Consider the following 13,335-nt stretch of genomic DNA (forward strand, 5'->3'; position numbering starts at 1 on the left):
GATATAGACAGGTTCAGCAAATGAGCGAAAGCTTGGCATACGGGGAAATGAGGTTATGCAGTTTGTCAGGAGGTGAAGAACTGAATATTAAATGGAGAAAGCTGCAGAATAGAGGGATTTCGAAGTTCGCATCCACGAATCACTTCATCCAGGTTCAATGAGTAATAGGGAAGGCAAATTGGAGGTTGGCCTTTTCAGTCGAGTATAAAAGTAGGGGGGTTATAGTGAACCTATGTCAGCCACCAGTCAGTCCACAACTGAATACTGTGAACAGTTTAGTGCCCTTTACCGAAGGAAAGATATCTTGGCATTGGAGGCAGTCCAGAGAAGGTTGACCGTGATGATATCAGGTATGGAAAGAATGTCTTATGAGGAGAAGTGAATAGGTTGGGTCTGTGCTTATTAGAACTTAGAATTACAGGTAACCTTATTGTCACGTACAAGATTCTGAGGACACTTGACAAGCTAGATGTGGAAAAGTGCATGAGTTGAGGACCAGAGGGGAAAACCTCCAAATAAGGGATTGCATGTTTAGGACAGATAGGAATTTCTCCTGAAGGCAGTCAATCTGTGGAACTTGTTAGTACAGAGGGCTGTTGAGCCTGGGTGCATTCAAGGCTGAGATAGTTTTTTTTAAAATCAGTAAGCAAATTGAGGATTATGGGACAATGGCAGGAAAGTGGAGTTGATGTTTACCAGAATAATCGTGATCTGAGTAAATGGCAGAGTTGACTCAATGGGCTGAATTGAATAGTAAATGATAAAGGGGAAAAGGATACAATGGCAATTACGGGCCATTCAGTGTTGGGAAACCTAGAGATTGGAGGAAGTTGGTGGCATTTTGGCCTTGTTACTGGATTTAATATCTGGAGTTTCAAATTGATGCTGCTATGGCCCCGATACTACATGCCCGCCTCGATATTCAGGATGCAATCCTTGTCATCCTGAAGCCATACCACTGTGAGGAGTCTCAGATCATAATTATTCTCTTCAACCTGTGCATCAGATTCATTCACTTTTGTTACGATGCAGCACACATTTAGATACTGACCTTTTAGTTTTATTTTTTGTGATCTTTAGAAATTTAGCTTTGATTACTGTTACATTTATTCTCTTTGTCCCTTTCTATCATTCTCTGACGTTCAGTTTCCACATCACTACATTGTTCACCTTGATTTGGATGGGCCATGCTAAATTTCCCATTGTGTCCAAGAATGTGCAGGGTAGGTCAGTTAGCCATGGGAAGTGCAGGGTTATAGTTTCACAGAAATAGAAGGACTAAGATATGCTCCTCCTACCTGCATTATCTCGATGACCTTTAATTCCCCTATCCTGCAAAAACCACCCAACTGTGTCTTGAATATACTTAATGATGCTGACTGTACTGCTTCCTTGGGCAGAGAATTCCATCGATTCATTACTGTTCGGGAAAAGCAGTTCCTCCACATCTCTGTCCTAAATCTCCCCTTAATCTTGAGGCCTAGTCTCAGCCACCAGCAGAAATAACCTGATAGGGTGAATAGGGGTGGGTCTGTGTGACATGTTCTTCAGAGTGGTCAGTGTGGACTTGATGGGCTGAATGGCCTGCTTTCACACTGTAGGGATTCTATGATTTACCGCACTTGTGCTTGCCCCGGATCACAACAGCCAGAACCTTCTGTAGATTGAAAGACAAATCCCACCCTGTCTTCTAGTATGTGTTATCTAACTGCTTGATCGTTTCTAGTAAATACAGCCCACACCTCCTGCTGCCAGTAACCTTTACAATGCTGATGAAACAATGCAATACCTGCAGTGCTGAAAATGGTAAGGCTTCTAATGACATCAGTTACTGATTTACCGCTTCTTCTGATGCACAGCATTGGAAATACAATGTTGGACGCTCAAAGAAATGAGAAGTTTAAAACAAAAACCCATTAAACACTTCACTAGGCTCCCCACTCAGCACACATAACCTACCACCGTTAACATTAAAGCACTTCAATCCCACAGTGCAATAAATTCCCACTTTCCATCAAAATCACAGATGTACTCACTCACCCAGTTGTTGTCTCACAAATGAAAGATTTCATTGCAACTTCTACTCCCAGTAAGGGCAAAACATCTTTGAAAGCTGCTCTGAAAGTGCAGTCTTAAAAATGATACTTCTGCTTTCACTGAAGATGATTAGAGTCATACAGCGTGGAAACAGACACTTCGGTCCAACTCGTCCACGCCAACCAGATTTTCTAAATTAATCTAATCCCATTTGCCAGCACTTGACAAATGGGACTAGATTATCCCTCTAAACCCTTCCCATTTATGAAACCATCCAGATGCCTTTAAAATGATGTAATTGCACCAGCCTCCACTATTTCCTCTGGCAGCTCATTCCATACATGCACCATTCTCTGTGTTAAAATGTTGCCCTTCAAGTCTCTCTTTAAATCTTTCTGCTTTCACCATAAACTATACCCTCTTGTTTTGGACTCCACTACATTGATGGAAAAGATCTTGTCTATTTACCCTACTATGCAACTTCTCTTAGGTCACCCCTCAGCCTCCGATGGCCCAGGGAAAATATCACCAACCTATTCAGCCTCTCCCTATAGCTCAAATCCTCCAACTCTGGCAAAGGCCTTGTAAATCTTTTCCAAACACTTTCAAGTTTCACAACCCCTTTTCTATAGCAGGGAGACCAGAACTGAATGCAGTATTCCAAAAGTGGCCTAACGAATGTCCTGTACAGCCAACTCCTATACTCAGTGCTCTAACCAATAAAAGAAAGCATACCAAATGCCTTCTTCACTATCCTGTCTACCTGCAACTCCACTTTCACGGTCACTCTCGGGTCTCTTTGTTCAGGAACACTATCAAGGACCTTACCATTAAGTGTAAGCATCCCATCCTGATTTGCCTTTCCATAATGTAACACCTCATATTTATCTAAATTGTATTCCATCTGCCACTACCTGGTTCATCAGCCCATCCAATCAATTCTAATTTATATTGAACTTTCTTTCCTCTCTCATTCCCAAAAAGCTGAAAATCCCCACCTCTCACATTCTCCCTCCATTCTCACTTTGTTGAACCTAATCCCTGCTGTACCACATCCTGCAGGGTCTGGGTTCATGCTGATTAACAGGCCCACACTCAGGAGGGGTCAAATTGAAACATACAGAATACTGAATGACCTGGACAGAAAGGATGTTAAGAAGATGTTTCCATTGAATGGATAGACTCGAACTTGAAGGCTTAGCCTTAGAGTAAAGAGAAGACCTTCTGGAACGGAAATCAGGAGAAACGTCTTCAGCCAGAGAGTGGTAAATCTGTGGAATTCACTGCTTCAGAAGGCTGTGGAGGCTGGTTCACTGAGTATATTTAAGACTGAAATAGATAGGTTCTTGAGTATCAAGGGGATCAATGGTTATGGAAAGAAACCAGGAGAATGGGGTTAAGAAACTTATCAGCCATGGTTGAATGGAGGAGATCTGATGGGCTGAAGGCCTAATTTCTGCTACTATGTCTTATGGGTCTCTTGCTTTACTGGACACAGTGTGAGAATTGGGAGCAGGAATAGGCCATTTGGTCTTTCAAGACTGCACCAACATTGAACAGAGCACAACTGGATATGAATCTGCCTCCATCTAGGTGGACTGAAAGGTCTGTTTCTGTGGTGTATGATTGTAACAGTTCTATACTGGTTTTAAACCATTTTCTTGCCTTTCCCCATAACCATCCACTTCTTTCTTGTTCAAAAATCAGATGAACTCAGCATGGAATATATTTAATGACCCCCAAATACAGGAAGAGATTCCCACTTCTGAACTTAATTCCTCTTGCTATAACATCCCACTTGCCTTGCTCATTGCTGCATCTGTCTGACAACTGGCATTGACTGCTGTAGGACACTGAGGACCCTTTGTACATCCACACATCATTCCTGACGAAGGGCTCGTGCCCGAAATGTCACTCTCCTGCTCCTCAGATGCTGCCTGACCTGCTGTGTTTTTCCAGCGCCACACTTTTTGACTTTGATCTCTAGCATCTGCAGTCCTCACTTTCTTTACATCCCAATATATTCCCATTTAAACCATGCGCTTTCTTTCTGCCTTTAATTTCCACAGCAAGGACTATAACTTCACATTGTGGTACTGCATTTGCCACGTGTTTGCCAACTGAAGCACAGTCCTGGACCAACTTTTCCAGAGTCTGTCCCCTCCCTGGATTCACTCCGTTTCCCTTCTGTTACTGACAACTGACATTGACTGGTGTAGAAGGACGCTGAGGACCCTTTGTACATCCGCACATCATTCCTGAGGAAGGGCTCGTGCCCGAAACGTCACTCTCCTGCTCCTCCGAACCCCAGAATGAAAAAAGAGGGTAAGAAAAGAGAGTGCCGTACTCATAGATGTAGGACAGAGGAAAGAAGTTTCAGTCTGGGGTGAAACTCAATCTTCATTCAGAGAAAGGAACAGCAGTAACTTCATAAACTAATGATCAAATTTCCACATTTCAGACAATGGTGGGGAGTCTCTGATTGTCAGGAGGACCAAGCTCCTTCCGGTCCTCCAGGGCTCCCCATTGGTCCAATCAAAGTTGTGTGCCGTTTCCTCGAACGCCGAGGAAACATGCGCAATACACTCTCTGTGGTTGACGGTATTGACGATAGATTTGGGATCCAAATGACGTCAGGAGAAAAAAGGCTGGAGTGACATTTCTTTTCCTTTTGCATTTTGTCTGGATACTCAACTTTTGTTGATCTTTTTCCCGTGTAGAGGACTCCCATACTGGAGGGGATAGGTTTTGGGTGAGAGGGGAAAGATTTAAAAGGGTCCTAACGATTTAGAAAAAGAATGTGAAAGTTAATTCCCCTCAAAAATTGCCCTCTTTTATGGCCTGAACAAAATATATTGTTCACAGAATATTAATCACTGAGTAGGAAGGATGTTGTGAAACTTGAAAGGCTTTAGAAACGATTTGTAAGGATGTTGCTCGGGTTGGAAGGTTTGAGCTTCAAGAATAGGCTGACCCTAATTCAGTTACATTTAGTTTCGCGATGGAAAGGGAGAGGTACATGCCACAGGGCAAGAGTTATCGATGGGGAAGGGCAATTATAATGCCACTAGGCAAGACTTAGGGGGCATGGAATGGAATAGCAAAATGTAGGGGACGGGGACAATCGAACTGTGGAGCTGGTTTAAGGAACAAATATTGCGTGTCTTTGATAGGTATGTCCCTATAGAGTGGTGGACAGTGTGGAAGAATGTTGCAGGTTGCAGGAGGACTTGGATAAACTGCAAAATTGGGCTGAGAGGTGGTAAATGGAGTTCAATGCAGATAAATGTGAGGTGATTCACTTTGGGAAGAATCAAACAGGAAGACAGACTACCAGATCAATGGAATGATTCTTGGTAGTGTGGATGTGCAGAGGGATCTTTGTGTCCACATTCATAGATTTCTGAAAGTTACCACCCAGGTTGATAGTGCTGTTAAGAAGGCAAACGGTGTGTGAGGTTTTATTGATACAGTGATTGAGTTCCGGAGCTGTGATGTCATGCTGCAACTATACAAACTGCTAGTGCGGCCTCACTTAGAATACTGTGTATAGTTCTGGTCACTCCATTACAGGGAAGACGTGGAAGCATTGGAAAAAGTGCGGAGGAGATATACCAGATTTTGTCTGGTCTGGAGCGAGGTCTTATGAGAAAAGGCTGAGACACTTGGGTCTGTTCTCACTGGAGAGAAGGCGGCTAAGAGGGGATTTAATAGAGACATACAACATGATCGGAGGATTAGATAGGGTGCACAGTCAGTGTCTTTTTCCTAGGATGATGATGTTGGCTTGTACGAGGAGGCATACCTGTAAATTCAGGGGTGATAGATTTAAGACAGATGTCAGAGGAAGATTCTTTACGCAGAGTGATAAGGGCGTGGAATGCCCTGCCTGTCAATTGTAGTTAACTCAACCACATTAGGGACATTAAAACATTCCTTGGATAAGCACATGGATGATGATAGGATAGTGTTAGATTAGTTCATAGGTCGGCACAACATCGAAGCCCGAAGGGCCTTTTCTGCGCTGTATTGTTCTATGTTCTATATTCTACTCCCCCTGTGATGGCACATGAACTCGCTGGTGCCTCTGCAGGTGGGAGCGGGTGAATCCCTTCCCACACTGAGAGCAGGTGAACAGCCTCTCCCTGGTGTGAACCAGCTGGTGGGTCCGCAGGCCAGAAGAATCAATGAATCCCTTCCCGCACATGGAGCAGGTGAATGGCCTCTCCCCGGTGTGAACACGCTGGTGGGTCAGCAGGATGGAAGACTTGATGAATCCCTTCCCGCACTGAGAGCAGGTGAACGGCCTCTCCCCTGTGTGTACCCGCTGGTGGGTCAACAGGGTGGAAGAATTGATGAATCCCTTCCCACACTGTGAGCAGGTGAATGGCCTCTCCCCGGTGTGGACCCGCTGGTGGGTCAGGAGTGCAGCTGACTGAACAAACCCCTTCCCGCACACGGAGCAGGTGAACAGCTTCTCTCCCGTGTGGAGGCGCTGGTGCGTCTGCAGGTTTCCCATCTGACTGAATCCCTTCCCGCACATGGAGCAGGTGAATGGCCTCTCCCCAGTGTGAACACGCTAGTGTCTCACGAGGTGGGATGCTTCAGTGAATCTCTGCCCACACTGAGAGCAGGTGAACGGCCTCTCGCCAGTGTGAATGCGTCTGTGGTTTTCCAGTGCCGATGGGGAAGGGAATCCTTTCCCACAGTCTCCACATTTCCACGGTTTCTCCATGGGGGAAGCTTTACTTTGTTGCCCAGGGTTTGAAATTACAAATAGAACGGGTACACAGTCTCTCCCCTCCGTGAGGAGTGAGATTTTGATTCCCCAAGCTGAGGAAATGGTGTGAAGCACTTTTCACAGTCAGCGCACTGAATCTCCCTCACTCAGTTGTCTCAGTATTCTTCCTGCCACACCAGTGTCCTCCAAAACCCCTCAGCAGACAAAAGCAAACATTTCTTCTTGATTCGAATCTCAATGAATCAAGTGGCTCTGTCAGAAGTTGATGTATCAATTGCTTTCAAATTTCTTTCCACGTGACGTCCTGCGAAAAAAAAATCACAAAATAAGTGATCACGGTCAGTACTGTTAAATGAACACAACATAGGTGGCAATTCCTGTAGATTGCTAGATGCCTGCTGATCACATATTATCCAGGACACAGAAACCTGAAAACCCTCATGCAGCCAGATAGGCTTAAGTGTGTATGGAGGAAAACTTCATTTAGTGACAATAACATGGAATAAACTGCCTACAAAGGTGCTGAAAATGGAGCTGAATCAAGGACATGATAATGAAATATCAAGACTGTTTAAGAAAGCCAGTAAAGTTGCTGAATGACTTTCTGCTATCCTAACAAATTTTAAAAATGACAAGAAATAAAGGACGTAACTCCATTACTAGATTAGAAGGTGAAGAATAATTTTATATCAATGTGCCAATCCCTCAAAGGCTGCTCAGTTCCATGAGAAACTTCCCTTTTAATTGCGAACATAGAGTCATGGAAACAGACTTTTTGGTCCACCTTGTCCATGCCAACCAGATATTCCAACCCAATCTGGTCCCACTTACCAGCACCCGGCCCAAAATGCGTTTTAAATGTTGCAATTGTACTAGCCTCCACCACTTCCTCTAGCAGCTCATTCCAAACATGTTCCACCCTCTGCGTAAAAAAGGTGCCCCTTAGGTCTCTTTTATATCTTGCCCCTCTCTCCTTAAACCTATGCCCTCTAGTTCTGGACTCCCCCACCCCAGGGAAAAGACTTTGTCCATTTATCCTATCCATGCCACTCATGATTTTATAAACCTATATAGGGTCACCCCTTAGCCTCCAATGCTCCAGGGAAAACAGCCCCAGCCTATTCAACCTCTCCTTATAGCTCAAATCCTCCAACCCTGGCAACATCCTTGTAAATCTTTTCTACCCCTTTCATGTTCCACAACATCTTTCCGATAGGAAGACCAGAATCGCACGCAGCATTCCAACAGTGGCTGCAACATGACCTTGCACATCCTGTACTCAATACTCTGACTAATAAAGGAAAGCATACTAAACGCCTTCTTCACTATCCGATCTACCTGCAACCTGAGTAAAACAAAAATTTCACCTCATTGTGCTCCTAAGTGGTCTGCCATTACTTTTAAATTCTGGTCCCTGGTTCTAAAATCCCAAAACAGGAAACCTCTTATCTGAACCCACCCTGTGAACTCCTTTAAATATTTTGTGGGTTTCATTGAGACCAAAGACTGTCTGAGGACAGCCCTGCCAGCCTGAGAACAAGTCTGGTGAACTTTCATCACATTTCTCTGTACGAACCAAGACTGCACATGGTATTCAGGTGCAGTGCAACCAAGCTACAATACAATTGATGCAAGACTCCATTACCTCTCCACTCAAATCCTCTTGTGGTAAATACCAAAATACCATTAGCCTTTCTAATAGATTGATGTACCTGCATATTAACCCTCCGTGCCTATCAACAAGGAAACCTTTGATGCCTTTGTATACCTACACTTTTCAGCCTCTTCCAAAGTGGATAATCCCACATCTGCCACATTATAGTCCATGTTTTCAATTGATTTCATTGCTCACCATCACAAGTGTGATTCAGCGCCATTATTGACTAAGCTGACTAACTCAGTGTCAGGGAGCAAAGTAGCAAGAGGGCAAACCCACATGACTTTGCTCTCATAAGTCTACCTGTCACAGAGGCACCCATCCATGTCTGAGATGAGTCGGATAGATTTCAAATAGATGCATCAACTCAAAACAAGGTATCATGATGACTTGATGAGCATCAGCAGCAATACTGGACTGAATTATCATCGAAGATAAAGCTGCTGATTTGATTGTCACCCCATCCACCATCTTCAACATCCACTCTCTCTGCCATGGACGCTCATTTATAGGAACATGTATTACCCTACAAGATTCAAAGCAGAAATTCACCATGGCACCTCAGCGAAAACCTTCCAAACCCACGAACACTTCCACCTGGAAGGACAAGGGCAGCAGGTGCATAGGAATACCATCACATGCAAGTTCCCCTCCACTCCCCATACCATTCTGACTTACAGAATTTGACCCAGTGCTAAATTTTTAACTCCCTCAATAATGGCATTGTGGGTCTACAGACAGCACAGAAATACCAATACTGTGTTGCGGTCCTTCGAGACAGTCAAAATGCATTCTTGAAGGTAGTTTGAGTTTGCATATGCCTATAGTCAGGACTGTCCAGCAAGACTTCAACAGTCGTGATAGTAACCATAAAATAGAGAGGGGACCCAGCTTGGAAAAATGTTGGTATTGACTGGAAGAAGTCAGCTTGGAGTCTTAACGTGTGGAGGCCAAGGAGGAGCTTACAAAAGCTGTCTGAAAGTGTGATTTGCAGGAGGCTCTGATGGAGCCTACAGGCACACACAATCAAAATGGAGAAGGAAACAGGTTCAGAACTCAGTTAGATACAACTGCTTAGGGTACAACAGCCACTCAGGAGTGAGGAGGAAGAAAGAGTTCATGATTGGAGGCCTGACCCGGACAGAGGAAGAAAGAGGTTCATGACTTTTTTGTTAAAATATTCATTCAAGGGACAAGTGTGTCACTGGCTGGACCATTTATTATCCATCCCTACCTGCACAGAGGTCATTTAAGAATCAACGACACCATTAGTGGTCTGGAGTCACATGTAGGCCAGGTAAGAATGGCAGATTTCCTTCCCAAAAAGACATTAGCGAACCAGACAGGTTTTTTTAAGCAAAGAATCCTTTTCTAGGGTGCAAACTGTACACATGCCAAACTGAAGGAATACACAAGGAAAATATCTTTGAGAGGGACAAGAGAGCATCTGAGCACCTTTCGATAGTCTGCTCCATCCCTGGATTCACTCTAGTTGCTACAAGTGAAAAGTGCTTTCACCCCCCCACTTCCCCTTCTCTCTCCCTCCCAGGGTGAGGAATGGAAAGGGAGACACAATGCTTTGCTCCCAGATGTTGGCCAGGGGGAGGGAATTTCATTAAACTGACAGGACTATTGTGTATTGTGACACAATAGCCCTTATGAAGGTTTATAAACTCACAAGGGGCATTGATAGGATAAATAAGCAAGGTGTTTTCTCCAGGATGGGGATGTTCACACCCCTAACCTATGCCCCTGGTTGATTTAAAAGGGATCTAAAGGGCAACCTTTTCACACAGACAGTGAGCTGCCAGAGGAAGCGACCAAGAAAATACATTTAAAAAGGCATCTGGATGGGTATGCGAATATGAAGGGTTTGGAGAGAGATGGGCTAAATGATGACAAATGGAAGTAGACTTCCCAAAAGACATCTTGTCAGCATGGAATGTGTTGGATTGAAAACTCTATTTCCATCCTGTCTATCTCTTTGTCTACTTGATAACATATGCGTTATTTCCATTGATGTAAATAGAGTCATAGAGATGTACAGCATGTAAACAGACCCTTCGGTCCAACCCGTCCATGCCGACCAGATATCCCAACCCAATTTAGTCCCACCTGCCAACATGCAGCCCATATCCCTCCAAACCCTTCCTATTCACACACCCATCCAAATGCCCCTTAAATGTTGCAATTGTACCAGCCTCCACCACTTCCTCTGGCAGCTCATTCCATACACGTACCACTGTGTGTGAAAAAGTTGCCCCCTAGGTCTGTTTTATATCTTTCCCCTCTCACCCTAAACCTATGCCCTCTAGTTCTGGACTCCCCAACCCCAGGGAAAAGACTTTGTCTATTTATCCTATCCATGCCCCTCATAATTTTGTAAACCTCTAAGATTAGATTACTTACAGTGTGGAAACAGGCCCTTCGGCCCAACAAGTCCACACCGCCCCGCCGAAGCGCAACCCACCCCTTACCTAACACTACGGGCAATTTAGCATGGCCAATCCACCTGACCTGCACATCTTTGGACTGTGGGAGGAAACCGGAGCACCCGGAGGAAACCCATGCAGACACGGGGAGAACGTGCAAACTCCACACAGTCAGTCGCCTGAGGCGGGAATTGAACCCGGGTCTCTGGCACTGTGAGGCAGCAGTGCTAACCACTGTGCCACCGTGCCGCCCACAAAGGTCACCCCTCAGCCTCTGACCCCAGGGAAAACAGCCCAACCCTGTTCAGCCTCTCCCTATAGCTCAAATCCTCCAACCCTGGCAACATCCTTATAAATCTTTTCTGAACCCTGTCAGGTTTCACAACATCTTTCTGATAGGAAGGAGACCAGAATTGCATGCAATATTCTAACAGTGGCCTCACCAATGTACAGCCGCAACATGACCTCCCAACACCTATACTCAATACTCTCACCAATAAAAGAAAGCATACTAAATGCCTTCTTCACTATCCTATCCACCTGCGACTCCACTTTCAAGGAGCTATGAACCTGCACTCCAAGGTCTCTTTGTTCAGCAACACACCCGAGGACCTTACCATTCAGTGTATAAGTCCTACTAAGATTTGCTTTCCCAAAATGCAGTACCTCGCATTTATCTGAATTAAACTCCATCTGCCACTTCTCAGCCTATTGGCCCTCTGGTCAAGATCCTGTTGTAATCTGAGGTAACCCTTTTTGCTGTCCACTACACCTCCAATTTTGGTGTCATCTGCAAACTTACTAACTGTACCTCTTATGCTCGCATCCAAATCATTTATGTAAATGATGAAAAGTTGAGGACCCAGCACCAATCCTTGTGGCACTCCACTGGTCAAAGGCCTCTAAGTTTGAAAAACAACCCTCTGTCTTCTACCTTTGAGCCAGGTCTGTATCCAAATGGCTAGTTCTCCCTGTATTCCATGTGATCTAACCTTAGATCCTCCAATGGGGAACCTTATCAAACGCCTTACTGAAGTCCATATAGATCACATCTACCGCTCTGCCCTCATCAATCCTCTTTGTTACTTCCTCAAAAAACTCAATCAAGTTTGTGAGACATGATTTCCCACGCACAAAGCAATGTTGACTATCCCAAATCAGTCCTTGCCTTTCCAAATACATGTACATCCTGTCCCTCATGATTCCCTCCAACAACTTACCCACCATCGACGTCAGGCTCACTGGTCTATAGTTCCCTGGTTTGTCCTTACAACCCTTCTTAAACACGTTTGCCAACCTCCAGTCTTCTGGCACCTCACCTGTGACTATTGATGATATAAATACCTCAGCAAGAGGCACAGCAATCACTTCTCTCGCTTCCCACAGAGTTCTCGGGTACACCTGATCAGGTCCTGGGGATTTATCCACCTTTACCCGTTTTGAGCTGGGCACTAATCGTTAGATGTAAGAGAGAGAGAATTCCTCAAGTCGGCCACTATAATAATCCTGGGAGTCTCCTATTTCTGGTGTACTTCCTAATGAAGAGACATTAAGTACGAGCAACTATTTATTTCTAATTTTATTTCATCCTTCTTGTTTTATTCCCTGCAACGATGACACTTTGTGTCTGAATGGTTGACAGGCTGGGAGATTGTGGGTTAGGCCTTGAGTTAGGTTTTATTGTCTCGGAATGTGTAAAAAGGGGGTCAAAGTTTAGCAGAAATCCAGTAGAGCTGAGAACAGACCGACATCTTACTCTGTGGGAAAAGGGAGATTCGAGGACAAAGAAATCAGGACCTGAACTCCGAGCTGACACTGGACTATCGTGTGATCAATGCTTTGATGAGCAGTGCCAACCCACTGTCTTTACCGGAGCTTCCTATTTGACTACCCCCTCGATATTCCGGATCCAATCCTAGTCATCCTGAAGCCATGTCTCTGTAAGGAGTCTCAGATCATAATTATTCTCTTCAATGTGTGCAGTCAATTCATTCTCTTTTGCTACAGTGCAGCATATTGAGTGCTATACTCACAGATGTTGGACAGAGGAAAGATATTGTAATCTGGACTGAAGCTCAATCTTCATTGAGAGAGAGAGGAGGAGGAGCAGCAGCTTCAGACGCTCGTCGCCCAACTTCCGCATTCGGACAAAGGGTGATTCTGATTGGCAGCAGTACCAGCTTCTTCCGGTCCGTCCAGGGCTCCCCATTGGTTCATGAGAAGAAGGTCGCAGTCGTATCAGCGGACAACTTCGAGCATGCTCAGGTTGTTTTGCTGACACCAGCGCACATGCGCTGTGTTCACTGACACCGAGAAGCATGCGCAGTATGCTCTGTGGAGGCGCTCATGGACCTGACAGATTCTCAGTGGCCAAATGCTAGCAGGAGGGAAAAAAAGGCTGGAATCAGACTTCTATTTTTTTCCATTTGTATTTTGTCTGGCTGCTCAACTTTGTATGTCTTTTCTCC

General features: G+C 44.8%; 1 pseudogene; it reads right to left on the minus strand.

Annotated features, from left to right (window-relative positions):
- Window positions 1-3,801: 3,801 nt before the first annotated feature.
- On the minus strand, window positions 3,802-12,991 carry LOC140460615 (uncharacterized; annotated as a pseudogene).
- Window positions 12,992-13,335: the final 344 nt, after the last annotated feature.

This window comes from Chiloscyllium punctatum, chromosome 36 (genome assembly GCF_047496795.1).
Source record: "Chiloscyllium punctatum isolate Juve2018m chromosome 36, sChiPun1.3, whole genome shotgun sequence".
NCBI lineage: Eukaryota > Metazoa > Chordata > Chondrichthyes > Orectolobiformes > Hemiscylliidae > Chiloscyllium > Chiloscyllium punctatum.